Below are 15,012 nucleotides of genomic sequence, written 5' to 3'. Positions count from 1 at the left end.
CTGCTCAAAGCAAAAATGAAACTAAGATTGGATCACATGACATTTCCCTTCTAGTTTTGTCGTGCTGATATCCCTTAAAGGCATATTACAACGCATGCTAGACCAATAACTTCCATTCACAATTGTAAAACGCAACAGGAAGAAGATATTCTATGAAGCATTGGGGAGATGTTGTGGTTTAACATTTCCTGCTGATTCCTTCTCGCTAACCTTGCAATGCAAAATGTACTTCATTAGCTATGTTGTCAAGTCATGTCTTCTTAATCAAAGCCCCAAAAAGTAAATATCTTGTGGGATACAAAAGGCTGTCTCTGTTTAAGGAATTCCCTGCAACTAAATGCTGGACTCTGCTTCACTTCCTACGGATAAGACAGCAGTTGAAATAAATGGCAGCTTTATGAAAAACAAAGCTTCAAGATGGTGTTGGGAGCAAACTGGATTGAGTAATGAGATTAGTTCTGTGCCCTCTGTAGTATCCCTCCCAGCATCAAGTTGTGATCAGTGATTGAAATGATTGGTGAGCATGAACATACATGCTTCAATTCTGATTTCTGCTCAAGATTGGCGAGAATGGCAGCACTGCCAGAGGGCAGGAGTCGGAATGTGTGTAGGGGAAAGAAGGTGGGGGTCATGTTGACACTAAGATCCCAGAAAATGGAATCAGCAAGGCAAACCAGGAATTGGGCAGGGTTGAGGAAGTGACCTGGAGCATGAGGGGCTTATGATATCTTTATGGAGACAAGAGGAGCACTCTTTCTCTTCCTAGTTCACAAGGAACCTCCTTCAAAAAGTGAAAAAAATACTAATTTACCTAGGACCAACCCATCTACAACAAAGTCTCAGTACCTCTCCTATAGTCCTGCTAAATCCCTGAAACCCCAACCTAGTTCTGCAACTTACCTATACTATTACAGCCTAGTATGTACCTTCCTAGAGCAACAAGCCTCATGCTCCCATCTTCCGTGCTCCAACACCCCAGCTACCCACTTTCAATATGATTCATTTTATGTCCTAAGTTTTAGAAGGGAATTTAAAAAAGTGTACAGGAACTGCTGAAAGCACCAATTTATGCTGAACAATGCTACCAGGAACCTACTTGTAACATATAACAATACATCCAAAAACTTGTCTGGACTAAGGCAGGTGGGCAAATAACACTGCAAGCAGCATTGGGTGCCCATGCTCTCCCAGTGGAAATTACTCTGAGCCCAAGATTTTGAAGTGGGGTCAGAGATGCAATGGATTGGTGGCTGGAAATCCCAGCCTGTTTCCCTTCCCTTACAGCAAGGACCTAGGAGCTTAGCGTCCAGATCACCTAACATGCATTTCCTGTCCATCCAACCTCTTTTCACGCATAATACTCAAATTGTGATGCCAAATTTTCAGCAAAACATTACACAGATATTTAAGATCTAGAAAAACAAAAGCAGCCACTTGACACAGGGGCCAGCATATATCTATAAGAACCTGAGCTTGAGTTTACTTAGCAACCAAAAGATGTCTTCTATATGCTTGAATAGCTGAATTAATGTTTTCACATGGAGATTTCAAACTCTTTCAAAATTATATATTCTTGGGATGTTAAAGAATTTTTCAATTTCTTTTCAGTTCTTCCAAATTATTTGAAAACAAGCAGAATAAATTCTTTGGCTAGAGTTTCACTTGTCAATTGTTAAGGTGAATCAGCATGAGTGTTCGTTGATTGTGAGTCTGAGCGAGGAGGCAGACAAAAATATAGCTTTCTTTTTCTTCTTCATACAAATTGATTTGAAAGCTTATCAGGAAAACTTCCAATGCCATCATGTGTATTTTTTGGATTGTGGGAAAATGTAAATATTCTGTGACAGTCACGTCATGCTCATAAAGATAATTGGGCAGTGGACACTGTACTTTTAAAAAGAAGGGAACATGGAATAATGGAAACTGTACCCTCACAAAATGGTTTCCGGAAAGTCAAGTGACTTCTGCTTGTGGTTTCTGGACAGACAGAGGCAATATGTCAGTGAAGTTACTTAAAAACGTAAATGGATTTCCCAGATGCAAATTGACTGCCCCCTCAACATTTCAATGGAAGAGATTTAAAGGATAATGGTTACTATACCTGTCAGTCCCATGAAGGTGGAATGTCAAATGAAGTATTTCAATGAGCTAATCATAACTGGAATGTCGATCGGATATCAATCATCCTCTCCCATTGCGTATCAATCATTTCAGCTCCAACCCATTTTGTGGACAATGGGCTGCGTCATAACTGCCATTACATGACCAAAACTAACTGGAGTGGGGGTACGCAGCTTATTACTCCATAAGATAACCCAGCAAGGCAGGCTGGGACCAGAACCACAGAGGGATCACATGCACCCAGAAGGAAGGAACCCTGCCTAAAACAAATAGTCAACTCAGTCAGTGAAAGGGGGCTAATTTGTTTTACCTGTGAGATTACATTTCTTCTCTACAGGAGTTTGGCCACAATTTCAAAAGCCAGAAATTTCCAACCTCCATTTATCTCCAAGGAACCAAGAGAGAGTCCTTCGGGCTGGCAGTGCTTTTCAACCTCAATCTTAAAGGACTGATTAAAATAAGTGACTTGTGTCTTGTTATCTGTTAGCAATCTAAGTGCATGTTACATCTCTAAAAATCATCCTTTCTTGTGTCTGTGTGTGGCTGCGTGTTTGCAGAGTGGGTGTTTGTTGTGTTTACATTTTGGGTGTTGTGCAAGATAAATGTTTATCATTTCTTTTGATTTAAACTTACAAGAAAGTCTGTTTGTGCCTGTTCTTTAACATCACAGCTTTAAAAGGCTCCTTGGAGAGCACCTTCCAACCCATGACCACTACCATCTAGAAGGACAAGGGAAGCAGATAGGTGGGAATACCACCACCTAGAAGTTCTCTTTCAAGTCACTCACTATCCTGACTTGGAAATATATCACCATTCCTTCTCTGTTGCTGGGTCAAAATCCTAGAACTCCCTTCCTAACAGCACTGTGGGTGTACCTACACCACATGGACTGCAACAGTTCAAGAAAGCAGCTCACCACCACCTTCTCAAGGGCAACAAAGGGTGTGCAACAAATGCTGGCCTAGCCGGCAAAGCCCACATCCAGTGAATGAATAAAATAAAACACTCCTTCTCAAAAGTACATCTTGTTGCGGTCAGCCAAGATGTGTGGAAAAGGGGGAAAAGTTATTCCACCACCTCTCCCAGTCTGTAATAATTCTAATTTTCATACGAGGGGCAATGTACCCAGGGCAGTATGTGAACAAAAATAGTCTTTTTATCCCCAAATTGCCACAATACCACTGTCCACAATGCCCATTTTCCCAAATATTCACTTCTCCCAAACGTGGCAAGACAGTGCGGTTGAAGACAGAGAGGGTGTCATGTGATGAAACCTCCAGGAATACATCCAACCAAAGTTGGCAACCCTATACCTACAGCCTACCTCCAATCATTGATTTCCCATCAACTACTCAAACTCACACTCAGTATATCCCCTCCCAGAAGATAATTTCTGTCTCTTCAATCACTCACTACCCCAAATGTTCACCTGTCAACCTTATTTCTCACTATCCCATATCCCCCTTACTCAATATCCCAATCTCCTAAATACTCTCCATCTCCTCAACTGCACATTGGCCCTCCTTGTTCCTTTACTACACACTCTTCCACTCAAACTGCATCATGATCCCAAATCATTAATATTTTCTTCCAAATACCTTCTATACTCTTTCCAAACTACTCACCATGTCCACCGTAACAACTCAATTTCTCCATCCATGAACACCTCGTATACAGCTTTCCAAATTTTTGCAAACACAGCACCCGTCTCACAAGCAATATGTTCACTCACTTATCATAAGCTTCATTATAAAACACCATCCTCACAAAACACCATATCGTACAACCTCCCATTAACAGCCTTATTGATCAGCTAGTGTCATATTAACAAAAATGTACACCAACACTCTGGTTATTATAAAAAAGCCAAATCAGCAGATGGCACAAATTTGAAATAAAGTCTGTTAATATTGGGAACATTCAGCAGGTCAGGAGGATTCTGTCCTGAAAGCAAAAAAAAAAAACAAACAATTCAGGTTGTATTTTTGGGTCCTGCTAAGGTCGCAATGAAGGTGAACAGGGCCTGAAAATAATGGTGTTGGCCATGTGCCAATTCCTCAACCCTATTTCTGGCACCAGCCAGTTTCGTTAAGGTGGGTTCGGGACCAGCAAAGCTACCTGATTCCACAAGGCAGGTAGTCAATTAGGTTCAATTAGGCCTTGTTAACAAGGAGTAAAGGAGGTCAACTGGGATATTCCGGTTGATATCCAGTTTCCTGATGTGACAGGCGGCAGCTTAACTGCCTGGAGGCAGGCTTGGTCGAGGGTTTGGTGGGGGGGAGTGCAGTGTTCCAAACAGGATACAGCTCCACCCTGGCTGGGTGGGGCAAACAGCCCTGCAGAGGAATTCACCACCATCACCCCAAGGACGCCCACCCCCCTGCCTTCCACACACTGGTGCCTGGCTGCCTTTTCAGTTTTGAATTAATTTTTTTAACAAGTTGGTGAGAAGGCGCTTCTGCAGCCTTTATGCTAAAGTTGCCTTCTTATTTACCCTCTGTTTCAGGCTTCTTGGTCCATTGATGCTGGAAGGTCTCTGATTGGCCCCCCATCTTCAAAAGCCCACCTGCAACTCTTAACTTTACAAGGAACCTCTCCATGCCAATTAAGGAGGCATCCCAGTCAAAATCCAAAAAAGTGACTGTTTACCGGTGGGGGGGGAGGGAGGGGGAATGGGTTCATGATCCAGAATAAGTCCCAACTCCCGTTTCCTGTCTCTGAATGGAAAATCCTGCCCTTCAGCCTTTATGGCCCTTCATCTGAGAAAGGGTTGCAATATTTGAAACTTTAACCATTTCACCTTCTGTGCAGACTCTGCAGACACTGCCTGATTCCAACATTTTCTGTTTTACTTCAGGTATCACACTTTGTAAAACTGTCTTAAACTGCTTTGTACATCTCATCTGCAACTAGAAACTGGCATCAGACATTGGAGTCTCTAAAGTTTCCTGACTAATAATGAATCTGTAAAAATAAAAAATATATATGGGTTACCTTTGTTAGGATTTCTTCATTTTCAATGCATTTCTGCAGGTTTTGTACAAGCATTGAGCTGACTGCACTGAAAGTCTGAGCACAGTGTTGCTCGTAACTTTTCAAAAACTTACGAACGATGACTGAAACATTTTGTTTCTTTTCCTTCTTATTCTTCTTCAGTTTTCCCATCCTTCTTGCTCTTCCTAAAACTTTACTGTAAAGTGACACAAGAGAAACAACTTACTGTTTGGCTCAGGTAGCTAATTCCAAGAGTATTTTATCTGTTTGAAACAAAAATGCTTCCTAGAAACCATTTCAATGTGACAGGTGTAATGAATACCATGGGGCGGAATCTTATGGTCCTGCCAATGGACTTTTGAATGGCTCGCTGTATTTTAAGTCTCCACCCCCACCATGATGGGGCTATATGAAACTATCTTAGTTGAATGTAGTGAATGAAACTAGTCACGAAAAAGCAATTATCACAGTTAATGCAGACATATGTATTGCCCGGGGACCATTGAAAATTAAAAGGGAGCAATTGCTAAAATAAATCACCTACCTTTGCTGTTCCTTGCTCCCTTTGTCCTTCAACTTAATTTCATGGTTTTTCATAACAACTAGCTATGGTGTCCTGGTAAAACATAATATCACTTTTCCACAGAGCTACTGTTAAAATTCACAAGGCAACCGCTGTGCCACATGACAGGTTTTACAGTCACTCTACCCTGGAAACCAACATAAACACAAAGCACAGCCAATGCTGTACAATGAATGTTCACATACCAGGAGGATTCTATGTAAACTAACTACATAACAAATCAACAACTCATATCCTTAGTATCTCTCTAGCACTCACTGCATAAGTAAACCCCAAACTGATTCATTTTGACATTCTCTTTTGCTTAAGTTTGAATGTTTATGTCATGCCCAGAGAAGGCATATCCTATTTATAATTTTAATGTTGGACTGAATTCAGTATATACTTTTCTAGAAGTGTCTTTTATTTAAAAGTGGACACTAACAAGGTGGCTAAGCTGGCTGCTGAAGGTCAGGTGATGCCACAGAAATTGCAAACAAGTCCCTGATTTAATAACTATGGGTGGAGGCCTACCCCTTGAACGGAACCCATCTGTGGAATTTACACCTGCTATTGGGCATGGGCAATGGACTTCCAGACTTCATGTGTTCAAGTTTGAAACTTAACAAGGAAAACTGCAGAAAGCAGCTCATCATCAGTGGGTGTGAACAGACCCCACCTCCATCCATTCTCCATTGTATAGGAATGGCTCCCAACATTAAACCATTTTGGGTGGGCAATAGTAGTTGACTGAAATCATCTTCAGCCACAAATTCTTTTATCCCAGGAAGCAGAAAGAAACTGGTTATTCTGCAAAGAACACAGCAAGAAACAGCAGCTGCAAGAAAATGGCAATAACATGCATACCTTTTAACAAACTTGAGATTGTTACGTTTTCCTTTTCAGAGTCCACTGGAATAGAAATTTGACTTCCTGGTAAGTAAACCACAAGTAACCAATTTTGTGAACTGTTGGAAAAGTCATATCTTTGAGGGAATCCTGCAACAACTGATTTATGCTGATATATGTCTCCAGCTATTGAAACCACCTAGGCTACCCTTTTAGAGTGAACTGCCCTCTTCAACGGGTCCACCACCACATGCTTTTCCTACAGCAAGCCAAACACATGAACTATTCTTTTGTTTTCAATTCGCAGAAGTGCATTGGCCTCTTGAACTGTATCTTTCTTGAGTGTTTAAGTGAGTGACATAGCAGTTAGACTTGCGAGGTGAATGTTTGAATAAATAATCCTCTTTATTTAAACCAACAAAAGTTTGCTGCTGGTTTTAAGAAACTGACCACACACTCAGGGGTTGACAAACATACCCACCTACCTTTCCAAAAATACACTGATTATGGACAGTAAGGAAAAGGTAGTAAGGCTTTGAGTTCCTTCCTGTCTATGTCCGTAACAGTTTGGTAAACTTGTGCTTTTACTGACAACAATGCACAGCATGTTATTTTTAGAAGGTGGATATAAAATTGGAACAGGAAATGAGATAGGGTCTAGAGGGTGGCTGCAATCCACATTCAAAGAGGAGGTTCTTAAGAAATTTTTGAAAGCAAAAAGGGATGTGGTGTGGGGCTAGATCCTGCTCCAGTGGCTAATGGAATGCCCACCAAATAGTGGAGCAGAGGGTACAGCAAATGAGGAGGAAACTAGTGCTAAGCAGAATAGAGCGGCTGTGTGTATTACTGTACAAATGGTGCATCACCTTAAATCGAAGCAGCTTTCTTCGTTCAAACCTCATGCATGTATATCCTTAGCTCAAAACTAGCAATTTTAGAATTCATACTGTAGGAAAGTTACATTGCTCTCATCGCTTTAAGCAGAGATCAGCACCCCAATCCACGGAATATTCTCTTTTAATTTAAGACTAATTCAATTCTTGCGAAATTAATATAATAAAAATACTTTTCTACTGAAATTTAAAATATGACATTTATACATCATGTTCATTGTTGAAATGCTCATCCATGCTAATTCTCCTATTAGCAAAATTCAGACAACATACTATTAATTTCTTTTAAAACCTTTAGTCTTTGCACATCTAGAGTTTTGCTTCCAGTTCTGGTCACCACACTTTAGGCAGGATGTGCGAGTCCTTAGGAGGTTGCAAAGGAGAATTACCAGAATGGTTCCAGGGAAGGGGGATTTTAGCTATAAGGTCAGGCTGGAGAAGCTGGGGTTGTTCTCCAATTGTTCTCCTTGGAGCAAAGGGTGTTGAGGGGAGATTTCATAGAGGTGTAAAAGGTTATGACAGATTTGGATAAGGTAAACAAAGAAAAGCTGTTCCCGTGGATGCTGGAAATCTGAAATAAAAGCAGAAAATGCTGGAGAAATTCAGCAGGTCTGGCAGCATCTGTGGAGAGAGAATCAGAATTAATGTTTTGAGTGCGTAAGACTCTTTTTTAGTCTCTCTGGTTAGCATGCAAATAGCTCTGTGTTGTGGCTTCACTAGCTTGGCAGCTCATTTCTGGTATACCTGGTGCTACACTTTCATCATCACACAAGGATTGTGCAGTGGTCACTCCTGCTAATACTGTCATGGACAGATGCATCTGTGCCAGATCGACCGATAAGGATAAGGTAAAATATGAGATCAAATTTTCCCTTGTATTGGTTCTCTCACCACCTGTCGAAGACCCAGTCTAAATATATGTCCCTCAGGTCTCAGCTAGCTTTGTCAATAGTGGTGCTACTGAGCAACTAAAAGCTCCACAATGCTTAAACTTAAATAACCTCTCTTAATTTGGATTTCATATTTTTGTGAAAATACAGCCTACTACAAGTAAGTCCATCAGTCATTCAGCACAAAATCTATACTGACACTGGGAACTCAACTTTACAGAAGATAAAATTCCAAAGACCTGACTCCATGCAATTGTTGCATTCCAAAATCTGACTGTAGAAACTTTCAAGTTGCTCCCACTGAACATTATGCGGTACCAATTTTTAAACGAAGAACAATATTTGGAATTTAAAACAGATGTAAAGTTTTACTCATTCTCTCCCTGATATTTCCAACTTCACAAAATAAGCAGGATGTGGTTAGTGGTATGCTCCATGGATCTATGCTGGCATTTGTTTTGTTTTCCATTTATATAAGGGTAAATGATAAGCTCAAGAAGCATGCCATTAATGTGTGCTGATGGCACCAAGTTAGGAAATTGCATACTGCAAGGAATGACTGAGGAACTGGAAGAATCCATAGGCAGATCAGTGGCGTGGATAAATCAGTGACAGAGAATGCAGAGAAAGGTGAAACAGTACATTTTGCGAAAAAATGAATATGCATATATTTTAAACAATAAGATTATTAAGGGTGCATTCACAATCAATGATGTAGATTTTAAAAAAAGGTAAAAGTGCAGATAAATTGCACAATTAACGGCACAGACATGATGGGCTGAATGGTCTCCTGTGCTGTGAGTGTCTATGAGGTGCCAAATTTAGGTATGATAAACTTTAGGGTTGGGCTAAAGTTGAAGTATTACTTCGCGTTCTGGACATTGTATTATGGGAAAGCTAGAAAGATTCACTACAATTATACCAGGAATAAGAAATTGTAGTTATAAAAAGCTTTTTTTTCACAAAACATTGACACAGAAAAGATGGATGGGGTAACTAATAAATGTTTTCAAAATGGTGGAGGATTTTTGCTGGGATAGTGAAAGCTTGCTTCCACTGATTGATCAATCAGTACAGAGAACGTAGTTTTAGGATAATACTACAAGTCCAGTGATGGAATTTAGAATTTTTTTTACTGTAGAGAGAATTCTTATAACATGAAGAAATTTGCCATAAATGGGCACAGTCAGACACTCAATTGGCTAAGTATTTTTAAAAAGGTTTAATATGGAAAAAGAGAAATGAACAAGGGTGAGTGTAGATTGTTTTGGTTAAGACATCTGCACGAATACAACTTGCCAAATGCCTTTTTTTCTGCACTGTAATCTCTATGAATCTATAGTTGCTGCATTTCCTCCAACCGGGGTTCCAAAAAAGCATTCACACTTAAGAAAAACAAACTACCTCCTAGTTTTGACCATTACTTCATCAGTCATTTTCGTTCGCCCGATGCTGTCGTAACCTCACACAAGCAGCGAGGAAATGACATTTTCTGAAAATTGGGCTCTAACAGATGCCGTTTGGTTAGAAGCCACCACAGCTGGGCTGCTGTGCACCTCCCGCGTCACCAGAAGCAATGCAGATAGGAAGCCAATCGCCCACTTCAATGGAGAATTGGGAACAGTGTCTAAGATTACAATGAAATAAAGAGGGTGTAACTCAGGATCTTTGATATAAGCAACCGTATATTGATAAGCGATACGTAATGGCTTTTACGGAACTTGTTGATCTGACTTGAAGTTTCCCTTGTTGTCTGGAGAGCTGTTATGTTTCGCAGATAAGCACGTGTATTTAACTTGGCCTGTCTCTTGAAGGGCACTGCGTCAACTGTGAGAAACCAATCTCAACAAGGTGAACTCTTCAAAGCAATTGTAGCTATTTGTAAGTTTCTGGTGCCGGATCAAAAGAATCCCGGAGATAACGGTTGCCTGTAACATTTTGATCCTTTAACTATATGGCCTGTGGCAGATCTGGAAAAATAAAGATTTGCATTTATATAGCGCCGTTCATAACCACCAGACCTAGCGAAGCACTTTACAGCCAATGACCTACTTTTTTGAAGTATAGTCACTGTTGTAATATAGGAAACACAACAAGCTCCCACAGACAGCTGTGTGATAATTACCAGGTAATCTGTTGTTATGATGTAGAATGAGGGATAAGTATTGGCCAGGAGACCAGGGATAGCTCCCCTGATCTTCTTCAAAGTAGATCTTTTACATTTACCTGAGAAGGCAGACAGAGCCTCGGTTTAATGCATCACTTTGTTGTCTGAATTCTTTGATAACAAACGAGAATTTATTGAGAGGGGTTGAGGAAGTGAGAGACCTTGGAGTGAATGTCTACATGTCCTTGAAGGTGACAACACAGGTGCACAAGGTGGTCAAGAAAGCATATGGAATGCTTTCCTTTATTGGGCAAGGTACTGAATACAAAAGCAGAGATATAATGATGGAACTGTATAAAACACTGCTTAGGCCACAGCTGGAGTTTTGTGTACAGTTCTGGTCACCACATTACAGGAAGGACATAATTGCTCTGGAGAGAGTGCAGAGGAGATTTACAAGAATGTTGCCAGGACTTGAAAATTGCAGCTATGAGGAGAGATTGGATGAGCTAGGGTTGTTTTCCTTAGATCAGAGGTGACTAAGGGGTAACTTAAAATTGAGTTGTACAAAATTATGGGGGGCCTAAATAGGGTAGACAAGAAAGACGTGTTTCCCCCTAGGGGTCAATTACCAGGGGGCATAGGTTGAAGGTGATTGGTTGAAGGATTAGAGGGGGCATGAGGAAAACCTTTTGCACCCAGAGGGTGGTGGGTGTCTGGAATTCATGGCCTAAGTTGGTTGTTGAAGCTGAAACGCTCAACTCATTTAAAAGGTATTTGGATCTGCATCTGAAGCACTGTAACCTGCAAGGCTATAGATCAGAAAAGTGGCAATAAAATGAGTGGCTAGTTCCTTTTTTCTCTTTTTGGCCAGTGCAGACATGATGGGCTGAATGGCGTCTTTCTGCACCGTAACTGTTCTATGGTTCTAATTGGCTGAAGCTTCGTAGCTTGTGTGGATCCTGAAGGGAAGCTGTCAATTTACTGCTAATATAATCTGAACTGGTAAATGCAAGTCACTTTGGCAAGCTAGATCTGAACATCATTAATTCCAAGGCATAAAACTTTTAATAAATCCAGATGGGTCCCTGACAAGGAGCTTGTAGAATCAAAGAGATCTACAGTACCAAAGAAGGCCATTCTGCCAGTCAAAAGAGCTGTCAAGCCTATTCCCACCTTTCAGCTCTTGGTCCGTAACCCTGCAGGTTACAGCACTTCAAGTGCATATCCCAATTGCTTTTCAACGCAGTGAGGGTTTCAGGCTCTACCACTGTGGTGAGTTCCAGAACGCCACTACTCTCTGGCTGAAAAACATTCTTCTCAACTCTCTTCTAATACTCAATCTTAAATATATGCTGCTTGCTTATTGACAAAGGGAAATGGGTCTACAAAGTTAGCTTGCAGAAGCTGGGGTTATTGTCCTGGAGGTTTGGTAGCGGAGTTCTAGATGATGACAGGTTTAGATAAGGTAGACAAAGGAAAGCTATACACATTGGCTGATGGTACAGATTTAAGGTTTTCAGCTAGAAATGTTGGAAGGATGTGATGAAGAATTTTTTTATGTAGCAAGTGGTAATGCCCTGGAACTCACTGCCTAAGAACATGGTAGATACAGAGACAATGGAAGATTTTAAAAGGAAATTGGGGAAATTTGAGATAAGTAAACTCGCTGAGCTAATGGATAGAGCAAGGGAATGGGACTAATCGGATTTCTCTACAGAGAGCAAGCAAAAACTCGATGGGCTGAATAGCCATCTTCTGTTCTGTAATTGTTCCATAATTTCTGGAAAAAGAGACATGTCTGAGGTTTTCACCTAGCACTCAGGACAATTCAGAAGAATACAAATATAAGGGGAAAGCAACAACTTATACTGTATGTGAAGAGAGTGCTGATTGGTTGGCAAGTGGTTGCCAAGCATTGTTTGAAATTTAAACCAGGTAGATTGACCCTGATTGCTCTGAGGAATAAGTCAGCGAATGGCTATCACTTATTTTGTTTAGCTGAAACAGGTGCAATGTGTATATATGTTCTTTCTGTCTGCAAAGAACAGGGCCCTGTGTATTAATTATGCATATATGCATATATATGTACGTATATTAATATATCTGTATGTATTATATATGTGTATTAATATGTATATATTAATATGCTTTATCCATGCCACTATGTTACCCCCTACACCATGAGCTTTTTATTTTCTGGAATAACTTTTGATGTGGTGCCTTATTAAATGCCTTCTGGATATCCAAGTATAGTATGTTTAAAGGATCCCTTTTAACCAAGGTGCAAGTAACTCCTTCAAAGAACTCCAATAAATTGGTTAAACCCTTTCACAAACCCATGCTGACTCTTCCCAATTACCTTGAAATTTTCTAAATTTCTATAACTGCCTTTGTGATCAATTCTAACACCTTCCCCACAACAAACGTCAGGCTAACTGGCCTATAGTTCCTTGTTTTCTCCCTCCCTCCCTTCTTGAAAAGAAGGGTTATATTTGTTACTTTCCAGTCTGATGGAACTTTTCCAGAATCTAGCAAATTTTGGAAAAGTAACACCAATGCATCTACTACCTCATTAACCACCTCTTTTAAGACCATAGGATGAAGACCATCAGTACCCAGAAACTTGTCAGCCTGCAGCTCCAACAGTTTGCTCAGTAAGGCTTCCCTAGTGATTGTACTTTCACCAAGTTCCCCTCTCTCTTCCACCTCTTGATTTATGGCTATTACTGGAATATTTTTGTACCCTCTGTAGTGAAGACAGAAGCTAAATATTGGTTCATTTCATTTACCATTTCCTTATTATCTACTCTTAACTTCCCATTCTCACTCTGTAGAGGACCAATACTAACTTTACTTACACTTTTCCTTTTTAAATACCTGAAGAAGCTCTTCCTGTCCATTTTTACATTTCTAGCCAGCTTCCTCTCATGCTTTAATTTTTTTCTCCTGATTAACCTTTTAGTCATTCTCTGCCGTTCTTTATATTCTGACCAATCATCTGTCCGGCCACTCATCTTTGCAGTTATATGCTTTTTCCTTAAATTTGATGCTTCCTTAACTTCTTTGGTTAACCGTGGATGGTGGATCCTTCACTTAGAATATCTCTTTATAGTAGGAATATACTTATTCTGAATATTCTGAAATATCCCCTTAAAATATCTGCCACTGCTTCTTTATTGATCTATCTCCTACCTAGTTTCCCAGTTCACTTCAGCTCACTCAGCTCTCAAGCCCACTGTTGCACTAATTTAAATCTAAAATATTACTCTTAGAATCACTCTTCTCTCTCTCAAGTTGGATGTAAAATTCAATTATATTGTGGTCACTGCTACCTAGGGACTCTGAGGTCATTAATTAATCCTGTCACATTACACAATACCAAGTCTAATATAACCTGCTCTCTGGTTGGTTCCAGAACATGCTGTTCTAAGAAACTGTCTGGAAAACGTTCTATGAACTCTTCATCCAGGCAACTACTTGCCAATCTGATATTTCCTGTTTACATATAGATTAAGATCACCCATGATTAGTGCCATCCCTTTGTCACAAGCATCCAATATTTCTTCTTGTATACTTTGTCCTACCTGGGTGGTTACTGTTAGGGGGGCCTGTAGACTACTCCCAATAGTGACTTCTTTCCCCTACTATTCCTCATCTCCACCCAAACTGGTTCTACATCCAGATCCCCTGAACCAAGATCATCTTTAACTATTGCACCAATGCCATCTTTGATTAGCAGTGTTACCCCTCCACCTTTACCTAGCTTCCTATTCTTCTTGAATGTCGTATACCACTCAATATTCAGAACCCAATCCTTGTCATCCTACAGCCACATCTCCATTATGTCTATCAGATCATTTTTATTTACTTCAATATGCACTATCAATACATTTATTTTGTTATGAATGCTACGCACATTCAATTGCAGAGCCTTTAGTTTTGCCTTTTTGTTACCTTTGTAACATTTGGTCTCAACTGTTGGTGCATTTTTAGGTTTTCTCTCTTTCCCTTCCTGCCACTCTCTGACTCTTATTTCTCATACATTTTGCTTTCCTGCTTTGACTCAACTGTGATTTGCAGCATCTACCCAAGCTTGATCCCTCACCCTACCACCCACCCACCCCCGCCCCCCCACCCCCCAGCCTTGTTTAGTTTAAAGCCCTCTCTACACTCCTAGTTATGCGGCTTGCTAGAACACTGGTCCCAGCACACTTCAAGTGTAGACCATCCCCACTTTCCCCAGTACTGATGCCAGTGTCCCACGAACTGGAAGCCACTTCTCCCACACCAGTCTTTGAGACACGCATTCATCTCTCTAATCTGATTTGCCCTATGCCAATTTGCATGTGACTCAGGTAATAATCCAGAGATTATGACCTTTGAGGTTCCGCTTCTTAATGCTGTTCAAACTAACAATGCAGAACCTTATGCCTTGTAGATGGTGGACATGCTTTGTGTGTGTGTGTGTGTGTGTGGGGGGGGGGGGGGGGGGGGGGGGGGGGGTGGCGGTGTCAGAAAGTGAGTTACTCTCCACGGGATTCCGAGCCTCTGACCTGCTTCTGTAGTCACAGTATTTATATGACTGGTCCAGTT

General features: G+C 40.6%; 1 protein-coding gene across 1 annotated transcript in view; it reads left to right on the top strand.

The window, feature by feature from the left end:
- The first annotated feature begins 8,839 nt into the window (after positions 1-8,839).
- Positions 8,840-15,012, top strand: part of LOC121272927 (transmembrane protein 255B) — a 129,173-nt gene continuing 123,000 nt past the window's right edge. The window contains exon 1 of the mRNA XM_041179809.1: positions 8,840-8,939. The gene's annotated coding sequence lies outside the window, so the exon portion shown is untranslated. The remainder of the gene's footprint in view (positions 8,940-15,012) is intronic.

The sequence above is a fragment of the Carcharodon carcharias genome, chromosome 2 (genome assembly GCF_017639515.1).
Source record: "Carcharodon carcharias isolate sCarCar2 chromosome 2, sCarCar2.pri, whole genome shotgun sequence".
Lineage (NCBI taxonomy): Eukaryota > Metazoa > Chordata > Chondrichthyes > Lamniformes > Lamnidae > Carcharodon > Carcharodon carcharias.
This window is presented reverse-complemented; position numbering and strand designations above follow the sequence as displayed.